Raw genomic sequence first — 20473 nt, 5'->3', positions numbered from 1 at the left:
CTGCGGATGCCCCATCCAGAGTAGCATTGCCCCTAATTTGCACGATCCAGGCTAACGCCACTGCGATATGGCAAACTTCTGCCTCTATTCCACCCACAGCCAGAGGGGTGGAAAGAAAGTACTTCGTCCCCTCAAAGGACTATGAGTACTTATACACTCATCCCCAGCCATGTTCACTGGTGGTGTCATCGGTGAATGCAAGGGAACGCCACGGTCAGCAGGCTGCAGCGCCCAAATCGAAGGACGCTAAGTGCTTCGATTTGTTTCGGCGTAAGGTTTATTCAGCCGGGGGGCTACAACTTAGAGCGGCTAACCAGCAGGCGCTCCTGAGCCGCTATAACTTGAACTTCCCCATAGAGTTCCAGGAATTAAAGGAATTGGTCCCCCAAGACTCCAGGGAAGAGTTCGGGGCCTTAGTGGAGGAGGGTAAGAAAGTGGCACGGACCTCCTTACAGGCCTCTTTGGATATAGCAGACTCGGCTGCGAGGACCCTGGCTTCAGGTATCGCCATGCGGAGAGTCTCCTGGCTCCAGGTCTCGGGCTTGCCTCCGGAACTGCAGCAAACTCTGCAGGATTTACCCTTTGAGGGACACGGATTGTTCTCGGACAAGACGGACTCTCGTCTGCAGAGCCTCAAGGACTCGAGAACAATCATGCGCTCCCTGGGGATGCATGTTCCGGGACCCCAGCGCAGGCCATTTTGGCCCCAGCCTCAGAGGTTCTACCCCCCCCCCCCCCCGCCTCGTCCGAGACAGGACTCTGCCAGAAGGCGGGGGCGAGGTGGTAGGAGAAGGTTGACCGGCCCTCAACCCGGTCAGAACCAGGGGCCACCTCGGCCACCTTCAGGCCCTAGGCAGAACTTTTGAAGGTGCGGTCGAGGACGGCGCCCCAGTCATCTCCCAGGATCTAGCCCCCTCCTTTCGGGATCGCCTCTCCCATTTCCACCGTGCTTGGTCCCTTATAACCTTGGACCGTTGGGTCCTTCGCACGGTGGAGAGGGGATACGCTCTCCAGTTTTCTTCGTTCCCTCCCTCCCACCCCCCCTCCCCGTCCCTCTTCAGGGACCCTTCTCACGAGCAACTTCTTATACAGGAGGTTTTTACGCTCCTGTCTATGGGGGCCATAGAGGAGGTTCCATTATAGTTAAGGGGCAGGGGATTTTATTCCCGCTACTTCCTGATCCCCAAGTCCAAAGGGGGTCTGCGACCCATCTTAGACTTACGCGGACTCAACAAATTCGTAGTAAAGTTGAAGTTCCGCATGGTCTCATTGGGGACCATTATCCCTTCCCTGGATCCTGGAGACTGGTTCGCCGCCCTCGACATGAAGGACGCATACTTTCATATAGCAATCTACCCGCCTCACAGGCGCTTCCTGCGATTTGTGGTAAACAAGGTGCACTACCAATTTGCAGTCCTTCCCTTCGGCCTATCCTCGGCCCCAAGAGTGTTCACAAAATGTATGGCTGTCGTGGCAGCATACCTCCGTCGGCAAGGGATACAAGTATTCCCGTATTTAGATGACTGGCTGGTACGCGGTCGCACCAGGGAGCAAGTTCGAGCTCATGTCCACATAATAGTACACACATTCCACGAGTTGGGCATTCTTCTCAACAAAGAGAAATCCACTCTGGAGCCTACCCAGAGGATAGAATTTATTGGGGCAGTCCTAGACTCCAGACGTGCACAAGCTATTTTACCAGACAATCGTTTTCATACCATCACAAGCCTCATTCGAGGACTCACGACCTTCCCGATTACCACAATGAGGACGTGCCTCACCCTGTTGGGTCACATGGCCTCTTGCACGTACGTAACCAGGCATGCCAGACTTCGGCTTCGCCCACTCCAGGCCTGGGTATCATCGGTATACCGCCCGTATCGAGACAGCCTAAACATGGTGATCACGGTTCCGAACTCGATCTCGACCTCCCTCACCTGGTGGCTGGATCACAGAGTGGTTTGCGAGGGAATGCCGTTTCACGCCCCGCAACCCTCTCTGCACCTGGTCACAGACGCTTCATCTCTGGGTTGGGGTGCCCATCTCGGCGAACACCATACCCATACTGTGGACCGCACCCCAACTAGCCCTGCACATCAATGTTCGAGAACTGATGGCGGTGCGTCTGGCGTGCCAGGCATTCCTCAATCTCCTACGTGGCCACTGTGTGTTAGTTCTCACCGACAACACCACGGCCATGTTTTACATCAACAAGCAAGGAGGAGCACGTTCATCGATTCTATGCCAAGAGGCCATTCACTTGTGGGACTTCTGCATCGCCCACTCAATCCATCTCACGGCATCGTTCCTCCCTGGAGTCCAGAACACATTAGCGGACCAACTCAGCAGGTCCTTTCAGACGCACGAGTGGTCAATTCGTCCGGACATCATCTATTCCGTTTTCCAGAGGTGGGGATTTCCCCAGGTAGACCTGTTTGCATCTCGAGCCAACAGGAAATGCCACGCGTTCTGCTCCCTACAAGGGCGAACTCTGGGCTCCCTATCGGACGCGTTTCTTCTACCTTGGAAAGACCACCTGTTTTACGCTTTCCCTCCGTTTCCTCTAGTCCACAAGGTGCTGCTCAAACTGCGCAGAGACCAGGCACAAGTAATTCTAGTCGCTCCAGCGTGGCCGAGACAACACTGGTACACCACACTGTTGGAGCTCTCGGTTCAAACACCGATCCCGCTTCCGTTGTGTCCAGATCTCATCTCTCAGGACCACGGCCGACTATGTCACCCCGACCTACAATCACTCCATCTCACGGCGTGGTTGCTCCATGGTTGAACCAGGCAGAGCGACAATGCTTGCACTCTGTCCAACAGATTCTGCTGGGCAGTAGGAAGCCTTCGACACGCACCACGTACTTGGCCAAGTGGAAGCGGTTCTCCTGTTGGTGCAAACAACGAGCCAAGTCCCCGTTACAGGCGCCTATTCCTCTCATACTGGAATATCTCCTATCCCTAAAACAGCAGGGTTTGGCGATATCTTCAATTAGGGTTCACCTGGCCGCTATATCGGCCTTCCACCCAGGGGAACTCGCGTCCTCGGTATTTTCTAACCCGATGGTCGTTAGATTCCTCAAGGGCTTAGACCGGATGTACCCACAACAACGTCAGCCCGTTCCGGCGTGGGATCTCAACCTGGTTCTCTCCAAGCTCACAGGGCCTCCATTCGAGCCACTGGCCACCTGTTCCCTCCTGTACTTATCCTGGAAGACAGCCTTCCTCGTAGCCATCACCTCAGCAAGGCGCGTTTCTGAACTCAGGGCGCTTACATCCGAGCCCCCATACATGGTTTTCCATAAGGACAAAGTGCAGCTTCGTCCACATCCTGCCTTTCTTCCTAAGGTGGTCTCACCGTTTCACATGAATCAGGATATATTTCTCCCAGTCTTCCATCCTAAACCACATGCTACTCGCCAAGACCAGTGTTTGCATTCTTTGGACGTACGCAGGGCCCTGGCTTTCTATATTGACCGCACAAAGCAGTTTAGAAAGACGACGCAACTCTTTGTTGCAGTGGCTGACCGGATGAAAGGCTTACCGGTTTCCTCACAATGCCTGTCCTCCTGGATCACATCTTGCATCCGGACTTGCTATGACCTGGCCGGTGCCCCGACGCCGCACCTCACCGCTCACTCAACAAGGGCCCAAGCTTCCTTGACTGCCTTCCTGGCTCAAGTTCCGATCCAGGACATTTGTAGAGCTGCAGTTTGGTCATCAGTCCACACATTTGCAGCTCACTACGCACTGGTACAGCAGTCCAGGGACGATGCTGCATTCGGATCAGCGGTTTTGCACACAGCAATGTCTCACTCCGACCCCACCACCTAGGTAAGGCTTGGGAGTCACCTGATTGGAATCGATATGAGCAAGCACTCGAAGAAGAAAAGACAGTTACTCACCGTTGTAACTGTTGTTCTTCGAGATGTGTTGCTCATATCCATTCCAAACCCGCCCCCCTTCCCCACTGTCGGAGTAGCCGGCAAGAAGGAACTGAGGGGGCGCCGGGTCGGCTGGGGTATATATCCAGCGCCATGAAGGCGCCACTCTAGGGGGCTCCACAGCCGACCCGCCGGGTGTTGCTAGGGTAGAAAATTCTCCGACGATCGTGCACGCGGCGCGCGCACACCTGATTGGAATGGATATGAGCAACACATCTCGAAGAACAACAGTTACAACGGTGAGTAACCGTCTTTTTCTATGGTTTCATAATGTTTTCTGTCTTGCAGCTTTTTACATAAAGCTGATCATTGTAATATCTATGATATCTGGTTAAAGACGGTAAACCTCATGTTTTAATTTTTAAATGTTACCCAATCTTGGCTTTTAAGATGCTCTTATTCAATTACACCCCAATCACTAGAGAGTGGGGAGCAGTACCGAGGCATTGTGGAAGATCAAGGAGCAGGGACCTCTTGGCTGCCAAGGTGCTCTAGTCATTCTTCCCTCTTCAATTCTAAATGAAAGTAATCCAAGTTTCTCAATGTCAACCTATTGAGAACTTTTGGGCAGTGAAGAATAAGTTTAGTTTGCTTTTGAAGGATGCATATTTCCATCTTCAGAGTACAAATCTCCTTTTCTCTTGTACAATATTCAGGACAGAGCATTACCACGGCTTCCTGCATGTATACCAAAATGATGGTTGTGGCGTCAAATGTCTGTGTTCCTTGAAGTCTGTCAATCGTAATTATACTGAAATTCTGGTTTCTTATTACCTGCGTGTAACATTTCCAAAGAGTTTAAAAAAAGCTATGAACTTGCCTGACAATAGTTGTGTGTGCCCAAAAAGGAAATTTTTTTGATAGTAATTATTTTTTTTGAATTTGCAATACTTTAATTTTAAGTTTTCTAAAGAAGGTAATGTGGGAGGCTTGCTTACAAGATAGCTGGTGAGTTGTTAGGACAACTCTATGGTTTTGTCACCTTTCTGAACTGTGAAAGGAACCTGATATATTGCAAATCTTTTCTGTACTTATTATCCATTTCCAACGTAGCCATTGCTGTAATATATCCTCAGACAGAACTTAAATTTCATAGTATGTAAAAATGTGTATCAAGGGGGTTTAAGACTAAAAAGTTCTGCCTTCCTATATTTTCTCAATGACCTAAATACTGACACTCTACTTCTGTAAAGCTAAGAAGTAATTAATTCTCCATGCTTGCTCAGTCAATCTTTTCCTCTTTTAAGACAGACAGCTTGTGTCTAATTGGAGCTGGTGGTTTTGAAATGTGGGCTGCTTTCACAAGGGAATGAAACAAGACCACAAAACTTATTCTGCCTAAGATCACAAGCTGAACTCAAATCATGGTCTCAGAAGTAAGAACAGTGGATTCTTTATGGATTTTAAAGGCCAAAGACAAGTATTATTAATTTTAAATATATGGAAAAATAACAAGGTAGGTATTAAATTGTATTGTTGGATGAAAACACAGGAGGTAAAAGCAACACATTTTTAATGACACTTGGAGAGGAAAACAGTTGTGAAATTAATCAGTAGTTATAAGTCACTGAGAAATGGCCTCTGTTCTCAGTTCATTGCTCAAGATGGTGTGAAGTTAAAAACAAAACAAGTAGTGAATAACATTAATGAAATTCATAATGTAAATCTACAGCTATCATCGGACAGTCAAGGCTATGCAGTCTTAAGAATAAATGGTTGAAAAACTGGAGGCAAGAAACTTAAAGGTGTACTGGTAATTTATTAGAATGATGCCCTTTTTTACTATAAATGAAGTAACAATTATGTAATTGATCTAGTGGTTTCAGGCACACTTCTAGGTAAGTGTTTACCTCATAGGTTGGCACACTTGTAGAAATCATTTTCACTTAACATTTGTCATAGCTATATCTGAAATTAGCCTCTGACGCATTGACATGAGACTTCAGTTATCTAAATTTCTTCACAGTAAACATTTTTGCTGGGTACAAATAACTTTAGATCATTAAAGTAATAATTTTGGAGATTGTGTACAGGTGCACTCCCCTTTTAGATGATGGAATGTCTGTGAGCAGAGAGATGCATTGGCAGTGTTCTGTGTTTGTGGGCCTAGGCAAGCACAAACATTGCCTCCAAATTGTATCTGCTGAGTGGCCACTCATGTAGAAGCTGCTCTACATACTTTGAGGCGTCACAGCTAGTCAGAGAGGATGATGTGAAACGTAACCATGTAATTCCCTTGCTGCGTCTGCCAGAGAGAGGACTGGTGCAAATAGAGAGCCTCTTCAAGGAACAGACTGACAGCAATGAGGAATCTGTAGTGGGAGTCATGCTGTCTGCTCTTCTGAGAAATTGCCATTTCAGAGACAGCAGGGAGAAGGAGCACTACTTGATAGCAACCTGTCATAGCTTCCTTCCTTCTAGCAGGGAACAGGGAGGCAAGCATACTCCACCGGAAAAACAGACTTATAGACAAAGTGGCTGAAATCATTGCCCAGGGATGTTCAAGACGTCATTAATGCGAGGAGGCATCACTACCGCAGATGCTGCAGCAGGAAGGGAGTACCATCATGTATGCTGACAGGGAGAGCAAAAGGTCTTTTGACACAGCTTGCAGGGCTTTGAACTTGTTTGCGTTGCCTCTTCACACCTTGATGAGGAATGTGCAGCGGACCGGATAGTAGAGGGACACTTATAAGATGGGATGCTAGTACCCACTGAGTCAGATCCTCTTCATTGCATCAGTTGGCTGTCACCTACCTCTCCTGCTCACCAAGTGTGTACTCATAGTGCCTTTTTAGCACAGCAGCGCCACAGTCTCCAACAGGTACACACATGTCTTCACAGGGAAAGTGGAAAGGCTTTCTATTCATCTGAATAAATAGACACTGGCTTCCTCAGGAACTCACCCTGTATGTAATACAGGACACCAGCAGCAGCCTAGTGGAAGACCCTGAGGCCAGGGCTGGATAAGAAGAGGAAGATGACAACAGTGTTTTTTGTGCATTGGGGGAAGTTTGGAGGAGTTATGTGAAGAAATACACCTTTTTACCCCCCTTTAACTTTTACTTCCAGATAATGTGAGAAGGTCTATTGCTTTTGCTGTCAGCATGATACTTAGGTTTAAACATAAGAATGGCCATACTGGCTCAGACCAAAGGTCCATCTAGTCCAGTATCCTGTCTTCTGACAGTGGTCAATGCCAAGTACCTGGAGGGAATGAACAGAACATGTAATCATCAAGTGATCCATTCCTTGTCTCCTATTCCCAGCTTCTGGCAAACAGAGGCTAGGGACACTATCACTGCCCATCCTGGCTAATAGCCATTGATGGAACTATCTTCCATGAATTTATCTAGTTCTTTTTTGAACCCTGGTGTATAGTCTTGGCCTTCACAACATCCTCTGGCAAGGAGCTCCTACAAGTGGAAATGCATAGAGGCTCTCAAAGCAGAAAGAGGTTATTTCTTGGTAATTGTTTTTCAGGAGATATTTCTGTGAATTCATACTATCAGTCCACCTTCAGGCCTAATTCTGAATTTTCTATAACATCAGAACTCTGTGCTTTGGGAGAAGGAACTGAGATGTGTGTGATCTACTTTGTAGTGTAGATTGATAAGATTGCCCTCCTGAGAGATTTCAATTGACATAGCTTTTCAAGGCAGTTCTGCAGCTTTATATCGGTCTCCTTGTTCTCTCTTCTGCTACTCAGTGCCACAGCAGTGTCTGGCAGCCAGGAGAAGCAATTTCAGTTCAAACCCTGCTAAGCCCCTGATGCTGTAGGCTGCAGCTTGAAGTGAGTTTGGCATGTAGGAGCTGTGTCTGAACTGGACATGCTCAGTGTGAATAAAATTCTCTGAGAAATAAGCCACCATCCTCTAAGAAGTCTCTACAGCACATGTACAAATGGTGATTTTTTTCCCACAGAGGCTTATAAATCTGCCGAATTTGGGTAGATTTTTACAGGGATGGCCAAAGGCACCTCTTTGGCTCCAGGGTGATCCCTTTACCAAACTTCAAGCCCCTGCTCCAGAGCATGGAGGCCCTAGAGTTTCTCAATAGAACAGTTGTATGATGTTATCATTGTATAAATGGCTTTGTTTTTGTTGTTTTTGCTAACCTTTTTCTCTGAACCAGCAGACCTGTTTTTTATGCTAAAACTTAAAAGTTCAGCATAAGACAAACACCCATCATGGAAAATTTCAGCCCAAATGGTTGAAGTTTGGCCAAGCTGTAAGCAAATGAAAACAGGGTTTTATAATGGGAAATGTTGGACAACCTGAGTTTATAGATGTTGATGCCACCACCATATATAGAGCGGGGAAACCAAGGCTGAAATTGTTCAACTGTACTGAGCAGCCTGCCACACTTAATTAAACAGATGCCTATTTCTCGTTTGCTATGATTAATTTGTTGTAGGGTTAATTGTCAGTGTTTGAATTTTTTGTTCAGGTTTGTACTCAAGTAGTTGATTTGCTTGATTTTTTTTGACTTCTCTTTTCATGCCCGTCTCTGTCCTAAACTCATTAGACTTGGGAGTTAACCAGGTTGTCAGTACTGAAGGTTGAATGCCACCAAGAATACTGTGGAGAAATGCTAGCATTCATCTGTGAGTAATTTAATCCACAAACACAAATTCAACTACTTATCTCTATGCTGATGACTTACAGAACTCTTGTCTCGAGATCTGTCTCAATGAAAGTCATCTCCTCATAGATGTCTAGCCATCAGCTCAAGTTAAATATGATTAAAACAGAACTCTTAATCTTCTGTTCTCCTGCCGACAAAGCTGCTGCCACTCGTTGGGGGTGGAAGTTTTTTGTCATCAGGAGAGCTCTCTCCTCCCAACAAACAGCAGCTACACTGCGTGCCTTTTAGCCGCATGGCTGTAGCGGCACAGTTGTATGGCTAAAAGGTGCGTAGTGTAGACAAAGCATTAGTCATTACCCTACTCCTATCCATTTAGAATGCTACTGCAAAGATCATTTTCCTAGCACATCACTTTGACCATATCACTTTTCTCTTTGCTTCCCTCCACTGGCTACCTCTTCTCTATCACATCAAATATAAATTACTTATCTTTTGTTTTCAAGCCCATTGACAACCTGTCCCCACCCAACCTGTCATCTCTCATTCGCTATTGAGACGTTGACTCCTGCCTCCCATAGTCACATGATGCCAGCCTCCCTCGTCCACTTGTTAAATTTTCAAGTGAGCACCTTTGAGCTTTCCCCATGCTACCCTTCACTCTTGGGGGGAACTACCCAGGAAGATCTGTAAAACTATCTCCTTATCTTCCTTCAAATCCTTCCTTAAAACTCTCCTTTTCCATCACGCTCATGAAAAACTTAACAGCGTTAGGCTGCTGGAATGCTGAAACAACAGCCTATCCTGCTGCCCAATGTGGTCACTATTTCCTTGTATACTACCATCTGTCTGTATGCACCTGTTTTATACTTAGATTGTAAGCTCTTAAGGACAGGAACCATCTTTTTGTTCTGTATTTTGTACAGTGCCCAACCCAATGTATTCCTCCTCCGTGACTAGGCCTCCTATAGTAATACAAATAATAATCACTGATTGCTCTTTTTGATATACAAAAGCTTTTCTAAGGAGTCATCAGCTTGCAGCTGATCTTTCTTGTAGTAGTTCTTATAGTTGTGATAAGCAGTGTTTGCCTGCATCCTAATGTTACAAGTTATTCTTCAGCCTCTCTGGTATTATTCATATTGACCCTGCCAGCAGGTAGGGGATTTTGAGGGACAACTACTGCACTGGTGGGGTGCAAAATAAACTTTATTAAGAAAACGCAGAAACAGGGAAAATTCAATAGTGAGGGGTACGGGGTTTGTTAAGGTAGACAATTGGGGAGGGGTTTCTTTTAGTAAATAGGATAGGGGGTTTCAATAGTGGAGTACAATACAGTGGGGTCCAATACAGTTGGTAACCAATTAACACTGAAGTATAAATGTAACAGGTAGCTAACAGTTCCTATGTAAAGGGTGTGTCACAGCAGCATATAACCAACTAAGAGTTATGGGTAAAATGTGTTAAATAACCAGCAACTCTAGGTAAAAATATGTGTCAGTGGTGTAAATGTAAAATGTGAGGTGTGTTAGAGAGAAAAAGGGTAACCAATGGGGTTTTATGCTAGACTTCAGTAATACAATTGAGGTTTGGCAGCAGCAGGAGCGGGGTGAGCACGTGGGGGAAGGGATTAGAGAGAGAGAGAGAGAGAGAGGCAGTGGTAGAGGAGTGAAGATGGGGGAAGAGGAGCACGTGGTGGAGCAGAGACCAAAGGCAGAGGTGCTGCGGAGGGAGATTTAAACTCAAGGAGACAGAGAGAGCAGACAGGCTGCAAGTTTAAACAGAGAGACTGCAACAAGTGACTGGGGAGCTCAGGGGGAGACACGGGCAAGCTTTGGGGGGGGTTAGGGCAGCGGGAAGACAGACTTAACCACAATTATACAGAACACAGTAAAATCTTATCTATGATCTAACTTAACCAAGACTACACAAATTAGTAAGTAACAGAACACAATGCAACAATTTTTTTTTAAAACCTAATTTACAGAGCACAATACAAACAATTCTTTAAACCTAACTTAACCACAGCTATGCAAAATGAAATTACAACTTATCTAGACTAAGAACCTGATTCTAATAGGTGCACCTTACACTATGCCGCTTCTTTGATCGGGAGGGGGAGCAGTTTCGGAGGGCAGAGTGGTGTGTGCCCAGGGTACAGTCCCGGGAGGAGGGGGGGGGGTTAACTAGTGGTGGCTGCAGCAGTGGGGTGGCTGCAAGCCGGCAGCCCAGGATACAGTCCAGGAAGGCACAGCCTAGCAGCGGCGCAGGCTTATTTCCAGCAGCAAAGGCGCTGCGGAGCAAGAAACAGATTACTGATACAGACCAAGGAGTTAGCTTGGGTCTGTTTGCTGGGGAAACAAGGCCAGGAGCTAGGACAGGGGGAGTTTGCAAGAGGGAGTTCTTACCAATCCCCAGGACAGCAGCAAGCACAGAGACAGGAACGGCAGTAGCATCGGAGGATGGAGAGAGGACTCGATTCGCTTACAATAATCAGGAGATCTCCAGGCACAAATTTTGTTGTTCGTGGGAGGGGAGTTCAAAACAGGGGTATGCTCAAAAACAAACAAGAGCGGGGAGAGGGCCCCCCAAAGACCCCTAGCTGATCAGACCAGATGGCAAAGCAAGGACCTCCTCCGAGGTCTGATCAGAAAATGTCCGGCTTTAAAGGCAAACTCAGGCAGTTTCCCACCAGTACTTTTGATTGGCTCCTTTTGATACAGGGGAGGAGAGAAGGCAGGGAAAGGCTGCAGGTAAGCATAGGCATGTTCTGAGCCACAGGTATGACTCACATGCTTAATTAGTTGGCCACTTCAGGTCTTGCATTTCTGGGCAGCACCCCCCACACCGAGCCCGGGTCTGAACAAAGGAACCAAACAAAGAAGCAAGAAGCCCCCTCCCTAGGCAGAGCAATGGCTCCAGTTAGTCTGTACAAGCCATTCCTATGAATAGGGCTGTGACTTTAGTTAGCACAATGGTCGGGAGGGGTGGCCACACAGGACAAACAGAAAGGAGAGGGGAAAAAAGGAATGCAGCAGGGGGACAGCTGTAACAGACACATATAATGATAAAACTTTCTTAATGTATGATTAATCTTCATTTTGAGCCTTGTCCTAAGACCAAGGATACAGTTTGTTTATATTAAATGTAAATTAATTAAGGATTGTATAGTTAATGTAGGATTATTTGCTGTTTACATGAGTTTTAAAAAATACTCCTTTTTTATTATACAGGCATAATATTAGACTACCAGAGAGACTGTGAGAAGATCTAAAGAAATCTGGTGAGTAACTGTTGGCTTTCTTTGTCTTCTCCTTGTTCATAAAACCGTATAGGGGCTGCTAATGCCTCTGTTTTTTTGGTTAGATACAATATATTTTGATGAAGGAGCTCATTTTAAAATGTTTTCTACAATCTTACATTTATAGAGTTTTTTGTTCTGCATCTGTGCTTACACGAAGAACTCGCTACGGAAGCAGACCATCATTTTACTGCACAAAGTCCTTGTTTTAGTAGTAGTTACTCCTGTCACAGTATGTGCTCTAGGATTTATGCTGATATAGCAGTTAGTTGCAAAGACTTACATAGCATGTAGTTCCATCTCAGAGGCAAGAACTAATGTGATGGGACTTTATTAGTAGATATCTGGTTGAATATTAGTACTCTGAAGCAAGTAAATAGATTAGTTTGTGCACAGCTGGATGTCCCCGAACTCTTGAACATAGAAGTTGACCTTGTCACTCCATATTTGAAAATAACTCCTTTTGATTTTGAGTGATTTATGTAAGAAGTGCAGAAGACAACTACGTATTTTTCATGGGTGTCCATACATCACGTGTACTTGTGATTTTTCTGTTAATTGTGGAAGCTTTGTTACAGTTTGGGAAAGAAATAATGTAGTGATCCTTCTGACCATAATCTAGATGGCATTATATGTGCTGTGACATCATACGTGAGCCCTGTACAGCACCTAGGCAGACAGAATGTCACTAAGCTCTACTCACTCAAAACCTCCTATGGTAAACTAAGGAGAAAAATCTTCCCTAAAATTATAATCTGTGCAGGATTCTCAGAGTTTATGCTGCTTAGCGCATGACAGGTGAAACGCCACAAGTACTGAAATTTTTGGGGTCTAAAGGTGGTATTTGTGGACTGGGTCATGAGTACCACACATTTGGCTCCTTACTGGGGCTCATGTGACAACCAGAACTCTATTGCCTTCTCTCTGATTAGTTCCTTCCGTATGGCCTATGAACAAACTCTTGTAGGACCTCTGCCTCTTCAGCTGCTGCTCTTGCTCTTCGTTTTGCCCAGTTCTAGCCTGCTTTGGGTATCCTTTTTTGGTATGTCCACTTCTGCCTCCAAGTCATGCCTGTTTGCCTCCAAGTTATTTAATTTTATTTTAATTTTCTATAGTATAAACACTCAATTAGCAATAATGTATTATCACAGGCTAATTAAGAGAATACAGAATGGTTTGAATTATTTCAGAAAAGTTGGTTTTTGTGATTTTTTTTTTTTTTTTTTTTTTTTTGCCATACTTAAGCTTCTGTTAAGAGCCTTCCTTGTTCCTTAGGAGTTAATTTTGATTCCCCTAGGAGGATGGCTACCTCCTGGATGGAGTGCGAATTGGGTGTCCTGTGAAACTTCTGAGAATGTTATGTGGTCTTCAGTAATTATTTCCAATTATCATGGATGGTCTATGGATAAAAATTTGTATGTGCCATAATCCAAAGCAGCACAGCCTATTTCTCATCTTTTCCAGTCTCATCTTGTTGGTTTTGAAGGTAATGTGAGGCATAGCCCATACTCCATATTGGACTACCTGCTGAGCAGAAAAGAAAGTGTATATCTTAACCTTATAAATTGGATTTCTGCAAAAGTCCTTTCCAATGGAAGATCCCACCTGTGTGTTGTTTATTTTTCAGAATTATGATTCTGCTTTTTTGCTGAGGAAGTTAATAATCTTGTGTCTGAAGGCAGATGCCAATGCAGGATTGCTGAAAGCACAAAATCCTTCTAGGATTGTGAGTGGAAGTTTTTTTTTTTTTAATAATAAAAGGAGCAGCAGCAGCCCAGTTTCTGAACTAGTAGAGCACTTAGGCAAAAAAAGAAAAATATATCTGAAAGACAAAAATGACATTTCTGTAGTTTAGTTACTACATTCAAAATATTTACAAGTGAGACTGTATTACTGATGATGATCTCTTTAATTGGCATTATTTTGAGATGTATTCTAAAATATTATCTATTAAAAATTTTGTAAACGCATCTCCTAGAAAAGTTTAGGGAGTTATTTCTTCTGAAACTATGCTGCACTTTGAGTAGTACTTATTTAAAAAAAAAAAAAAATCCTACCACAAGAAAAAGCTAATCTGCCATTGCCAGCCTTCTTCCTTTTAAGTAGTGTTGCAAAGACTGGTTGTATACAAAGACTTTTATTCCTGCCCTGCCCTTCTTTTTCCCCAGACAAACAGGTGCTTTGGCCAATGAGTTGAACATCTGGGTGGATGACATTAAATAATACTGAGATAACGTCTTCCATTCAGTCCCAAAGCACTTTACAATTATTATACCTTAAATCCTTTTTAGGGTAGGTTGGTAAGTAAGGACTCAAGGTTGGGGAGGGAAAACTAATGGCTAGGAAAATAAATTATTGGCAGAAAAGAGGAAGCAATAGGCTGAAATATGGCTTTGAAGCAGCAGAAATGCCAGAGGTGATACTGGGGAAATTGCTGAAAGGAACTGAAGCTGTCTGAAAGACTTCTAGAATGACACTTTTTCTTTCTTCCTTTGGTGTGACCATTGGTCCAATGTTGCTGGATAAATATTGTGAAGTTAGATGCTAACAAATAGGGAAGAAATGTTTTATTTAAGATTTTCAATATCAAAAGTGGCACCTTAAAATTACATTATTACAGCTGAGTTTTTGCATTTCACTGTCATACTTTTCTGTTCTCTCTAGTTTAGAAATTAATATAGCCTAATCACTTTCATTTTCTAGTCAATTTCCTTTTCTGTTTTTGTGTAGTATTCAGACAGTAGTATGGTATTTAGTTTGGTAATAAACAGTTTTTACTGAGCTTATAAAGACTTCTATAGGTCATAGATTTGGAAACCTGAAATCTTTGTGGGTCAAATTTCACCCACAATGTGGACATGGTTAACTACTCAGTACATTTTCTAAATTCCCAGTTGTTTAATAATCCTTGGCACCTTGAAAATCGAATATTGCGTAATGACTTTATTCTTTTACCTAAAAGATACTCCGTTCTTTCTCTATCACCCTGTCACTTATGGGTTTTGACTTTTTTTTTCATCTGCTTGTGTACCAATACTATTTATGCCATGATTGGTCTAGAAATAAAAAGGGTACATAAGTCATGTTTAGAATACAGAAAAAACTCTACTTGTATATTTTTAAAGATTCTTTTTAATAACATATAGGGACTGTAAGTATTCAAAAATGAAGGGATATTGCCTTATTTAGTAACAAATATAAGGATATTACAAGGTGGCCTCCCTCCAATCCATCAGTGCTCTTCTTCTTGAACTACCCATGTTCCTGGTTTCCTAAGAATGGTCTTGGAGTAAGTCCATCTTTGTTTCCTGTTCATATTCTCTTTGTCGTAGCAGTATGCTAACTTTTCCATAGTTAAGAGTAAGACCAGCTTTCTGTGTAGAGCTTGACTTGTCTAAGTGCTCTAAAATACGTACCTTTTCTCATATTGCCTTGATTTTTTATGTTTCTCTTGGGGGTATTGGGTTTTGTCAGAGATCCATATTTGGGGCTATTCAAACCAGGAATTCCCAAGATAGAGTTCCGTGGAAAAACTAGCTTCTTTTTTTTTTTTTTTTTTTTTTTTTTTTAAGAGATGGTGTGGTTTGCAATTTTTTGTGCACAGATAAAGATCAAAACAGGGCTGAGTTCATAGCATCAGAGTCTCAAATGCTTGAGAGTTACCCCAGTAGAGTGCATGCCATGCACTAGCCCTTTAGGGGAAATTATTTTACAATATTAGCCGAAGAATTTGGTTCTTCATTTAGTTGGTCTAAAAAGCACTTTATAATGATAAAAAGCCCCATGGATTACACTAAGGCCTGCTCTATACTAGAAAATTAGGGTTTTAATTTTGGGGGAATGTATTCAAAGTAGATTTATAAAATATGTAAATATATATACATGCAAATGATTGCTGGGAGGGGAGAGGCATTTTAGGGATTGAGGAGTGGGGGGAATAAAGATGAGAAGAGAAGCATTTGGGGCTGCATCAAGGGGAGAGAGGATGATGGAAGGGGGATAGATGAGAATGTGTGCTTGGGGAGGTGAGAGGAATTGGGGGCTGGTAGAGGGAAAGAGACACTGGGGAGGGAACGTAGGGACTCTGAGGAAGAACAAAGGGCAGGAGGATGTCAGCCCTTATTATTCCCTTCTGTGTGTGTACCAACATTTTGGGGCCCGCCTGCCCTTGTTAGGGGCCTGATACTTTCTCCCTTCCTCCAGTCGTATAAGCTGGGGCCTTGAATCTCTGGGGGGTCTGAGTCATGCTCCCTGCCATCCTGTCTGTCTGTGTGCCAGGATCTAGGAGGCCCCTGCTCATCCACAGGGGTCAGACTTGCTCCATGTCCCCCCTCATGGGGCCTGACTTTCTTGGGAGGTGGGGGTCTGAGCCCTCTGTGCTTTTTCCCCGTGTGAACTGGGATCTGGGATCCCTTACACCCTGGGGGTGTGTGAGCCCTGCTCCTTCTCCCCTGTGTATGTGCTAGGATGTGGGGATCTCTGCCCATCTTTGGGGTTCAGATCCCCCCCCCCAATCACCAGCTCCCCTGTGAGCCAGGTTCTGGAGGGTGGTTGTCTTTCTGGGGAAGTCTCAGACCCTCTGTGACGTTCCCCTGGTATTATCCGGACCGGTGATCTGCTAGGTCATTCCAATCCTTGACTCCGGGAGCCAGCCCTACCCTGCTCTGCTGTGAAAACCCCCACTCTTGGGCTGTTCACGCACAGCCTCTGGCATGTAAGCTGCTTGGATTGTGCAACTGAATGACACTAGCCAGTATCTCCAGTCCCAGACACAACCGTAGGAATCTCTGTCTTGCAGTGTCCAGTTATGCCCGCTGGACACTGTAAGCTTATATGAGTTTGTCAGTTTAACAAAGAAATTGATATGTACCAGGCTTGTTATCGCGAGGGGAGTCTCTGACACACTTCAAACCAAACGCACTGCTTCTTGTACAATAAACAAACAAATTTATTAACTAGAAAGATAGATTTTAAGTGATTATAAGTGAAAGCACAAGAAGTCAGATTTGGTCAAATAAAATAAAAGCAAAACACATTCTAAGCTGATCTTAACACTTTCAGTGCCCTTACAACTTTAGATGCTTCTCACCACAGGCTGGCTGGTTGCCCTTCAGCCAGGCTCTCCCCTTTGATCAGCGCTTCAATTGCTTGGTGGTGATGTCTGTAGATGTAAGTGGAAGAGAGAGGAAGAGCATGGTAAAGTTTGTCCCTTTCATCATATTCTTTCTTCCCTCTTGGTTTTGCACACCCTCCCCCCCGCCCTTCAGAGTCAGGTGAGCATTAGCTCATTGCAGTCCCAAACTGACCAAAGAAGCGGAGGGACTCACTTGAGAGTCCAAGAGATCCTTTGTTGCTGCCTAGGCCAATGTCATTTATTCCTGTGAGGGTGGGCTACTCTAACCCTAACCATACACAGGGATGACGAGGGTCGGGGGAAGCCGATACAAATTACCAGGGTGCAGCGGTCGGAAGGGGGCCCGGCTCCCCCCCCCCCGTCGGCCCTGTTTAGCCTGTCCACTCTTGCTGGAGGGCCCGAAAAAATTCCAGGCCCGGCTTTCTCGTTTCCCCCCCACACACACACCCTCCCGTTGGCCCTGTTTAGCCGGTCCGCCCTTGCTGGGGGCCCGAAATTTTTTTTTCACAGGGGGCCTGAACCCACTCTCAGTGGCCCTGACCATACATGCCCTGAGGAGGTGTGAACTGCCCCTCTGCTCTTGGAGAGTTTTTGCCTGGGCTTGTTTTAAGCCATGAGGACACATGTCAAGGCTCCTTCCCCACTCTGAACTTTAGGGTACAGATGTGGAGGCCTGCATGAAAACTTCTACGCTTAACTACCAGCTTAGATCTGGTCCGCTGCCACCACTCCCAATGGGCTAACTCCCTTCCCTGGGTAGCCTTGAGAGACTCTTTCACCAACTCCCTGGTGAACACTGATCCAAAACCACTTGGATCTTAAAACGAGGAGGAATTAATCATTCTTCCCCTCCCTTCCCTTTTCCCCCACACCAATTCCTGGTGAGTCCAGATCAATCCCCTTGGATTTTAGAACAAGGAAAAATCAATCAGGTTTTTAAAAAGAAGGCTTTTAATTAAAGAAAAAGGTAAAAATCATCTCTGTAAAATCAGGATGGAAAATAACTTTACAGGGTAATCAAACTTAAAAAGCCTAGAGGAACGCCCTCTAGCCTTAGGTTCAAAGTTACCGCAAACAGAGGTAAACACCCTAGCAAAAGGTACATTTACAAGTTGAGAAAACAAAGATAAAACTAACACACCTTGCCTGGCTGTACTTGCAAGTTTGAAATATGAGAGACTTGTTCAGAAAGATTTGGAGAGCATGGATTGATGTCTGGTCCCTCTTAGTCTCAAGAGCGAACTTCCCCCAAAACAAAGAGCACAAACAAAAGCCTCTCTCTCCGCCCCCCCCCCAAGATTTGAAAGTATCTTGTCCCCTTATTGGTCCTTTGGGTCAGGTGTCAGCCAGGTTACCTGAGCTTCTAAACCCTTTACAGGTAAAAGGATTTTGGAGTCTCTGGCCAGGAGGGATTTTATAGTATTGTACACAGGAGGGCTGTTACCCTTCCCTTTATAGTTATGACAACACATTTTCAGCCTCATAACTATATACATGAAATTTCAACCTATAACATTACTGTAACAACAATGCTCAATGAGCCTTCCAAAGACACCCGACATGACAAACTTTGCATTGGATACCACGCAATCATTTTATAAGGATGAACATGGGATGCAGGGTGTTCCCACTAGGTACAGAACATCACACCTTCCTCACCCACCTCAAGTCATCTCCCTGCCCCTCTGAGGGTGTGTGAACATGGGTTATCCTGCCTCTCATGTGAAACAGTTTCTGGGGAAGTCAAGCCCTTCTGGGTGGGATGCTGAGAACAGGGATACTGGGATTATTTACCAAGAACACTGGTGAGGACTGGAGTGAGGAATTGTGAAGCAGCATGCTTGTTCCATATCATAGGGTCTCCAACACTGGATAAGGGGGTGGGAACACCCACTGACATGAAAGGAGCAGTTCACACATCTCAGAGCTGTTGTTTAAGGCCGGATTCATTTCAGTTTGAAACCATCACATTGAGATACATGGGTCTCACCTCTCTGAGTCTACTGTGCTTTTGGGATTATCCTGTACTGAGGATATGCATATATAGAAAATCCACCTCTGATGATTAATTTCACAAATATAATAGCGGAGTGGTAGATCGTCTACAATTACAATTGTGAAGATTTTTTCTATTTTAAAAAAACTGATTATTCTAAGTGGTCCAAAATCTGCCTGCGTACTTGGGGGTTGTCTTGAAATTTTCTGTGCCTTTATAAGGTTTTGGGGTAGGGATAGTGATCCAGATTTGGGGTCATTTGAGCAAGACGTTGCTGAGAACAGCTCCCTGAAAAAACAGCTTTTCTTAAAGTTCACAGATTCTGCCAATGTTTGTTGTAGGGAATAGTGGGGTTTTGGGGAGGAAAGAGACTCACCAGTCTTTTCACATGCTTAAAAGTACTGTAACCACTATGTAATAAAACTGTTAGTGTCTTGGGACTTTGACCATATCTGAGCTTTCTCACTGGCTTTGTTAGCAATTACACATTGCAGACATTTCAAAGCACAACTATTATCCCCTAACCCTGCAAAAAAGTGTATGTTAGGGTGTGGAGGATTTAGGAAATACATAGTCCATGTGTGACCAGAGGAAGAGAACAGCGGACAGGGACTCCGAATACCTGAGCTCCATTCCCAGCTTTTCCATTGGCCTGGGACTTGGTCCAAGTCTCTGCCTCGCTGTGCTTCAGTTTCCCCATTTGTTCAAGCAGGTGAAAAGTGCTATGTAAGAGCTACATGTTATCATTCCCTGTCCACCAGGTGTCTGTACTTCACGCCTACATGATAATTACAACTGCCTGAAAAGCTACTGACTCTTACTCACAATGTTTCTCTTTCTGTTTAAAAAACAATCCTTTGGCAAAATGGCAAAAAGCTTTAACGCAGAGTTAAGGTTCTCCAGGCAGTGATAGCTCGTGACCTTCCAGGACATTGAGTTCAGTAAAACTCAGACTTATTAAAAACAAGAAATAGAGAATTAAGGTGCACAACCGTACTATCTTAACTCTGCCCTCTTCAAAAGATGGCCCAATAAGCCCATAATATATATTTACGTGTTGCCTTTGCCCTGTGCTGAACAAGGATTTTCTACACTCAGGGCTTGTCTACACTTAAAATACTGCAGTGCTTCAGTGAAGACACTATCTATGCTAAGAGCAGGGTTCTCTTGTCGATGTAGTTACTACACCTCCCCGAGAAGTGGTAGCTATGCTATCTACACCATGGTTAGATTGGTTTAATTGCATTGCTCAAGGGTGTGGGTTTTTCACACCCCTGAGCAACATAGTCATACCAAACTAATTTCCTTGTGTAGATCAGGCCTCATACACTTAGCCTACTCCACAGAAAGAACATCATTATTGAAGTTTACAACTCCTCCAACCCCTTTTTACAACCACTTCACCCTTAGGCCTTGGCTACACTGGCGCTGTACAGAGCTGCAACTTGCTGCGCTCAGGGATGTGAAAATGCCCCCCTCCCGAGCGCAGCGAGTACAGCGCCAGTGTAATC

The 20473-nt window shown here is 44.6% G+C and overlaps 1 protein-coding gene across 3 annotated transcripts in view; it reads left to right on the top strand.

Moving 5' to 3' along the window:
• The window catches only part of FBXW7 (F-box and WD repeat domain containing 7), a 281687-nt gene that overhangs the window by 40034 nt on the left and 221180 nt on the right, over positions 1-20473 (top strand). For all 3 annotated transcript variants that reach the window (XM_034771528.1, XM_034771529.1, XM_034771527.1), the window contains exon 2: positions 11765-11814. The gene's annotated coding sequence lies outside the window, so the exon portion shown is untranslated. The remainder of the gene's footprint in view (positions 1-11764; positions 11815-20473) is intronic.

This window comes from Trachemys scripta, chromosome 5 (genome assembly GCF_013100865.1).
Source record: "Trachemys scripta elegans isolate TJP31775 chromosome 5, CAS_Tse_1.0, whole genome shotgun sequence".
Taxonomy (NCBI): domain Eukaryota; kingdom Metazoa; phylum Chordata; order Testudines; family Emydidae; genus Trachemys; species Trachemys scripta.
Note: the sequence above shows the minus strand (reverse complement) of the source record. Positions and strands in the feature narration are given on the sequence as shown.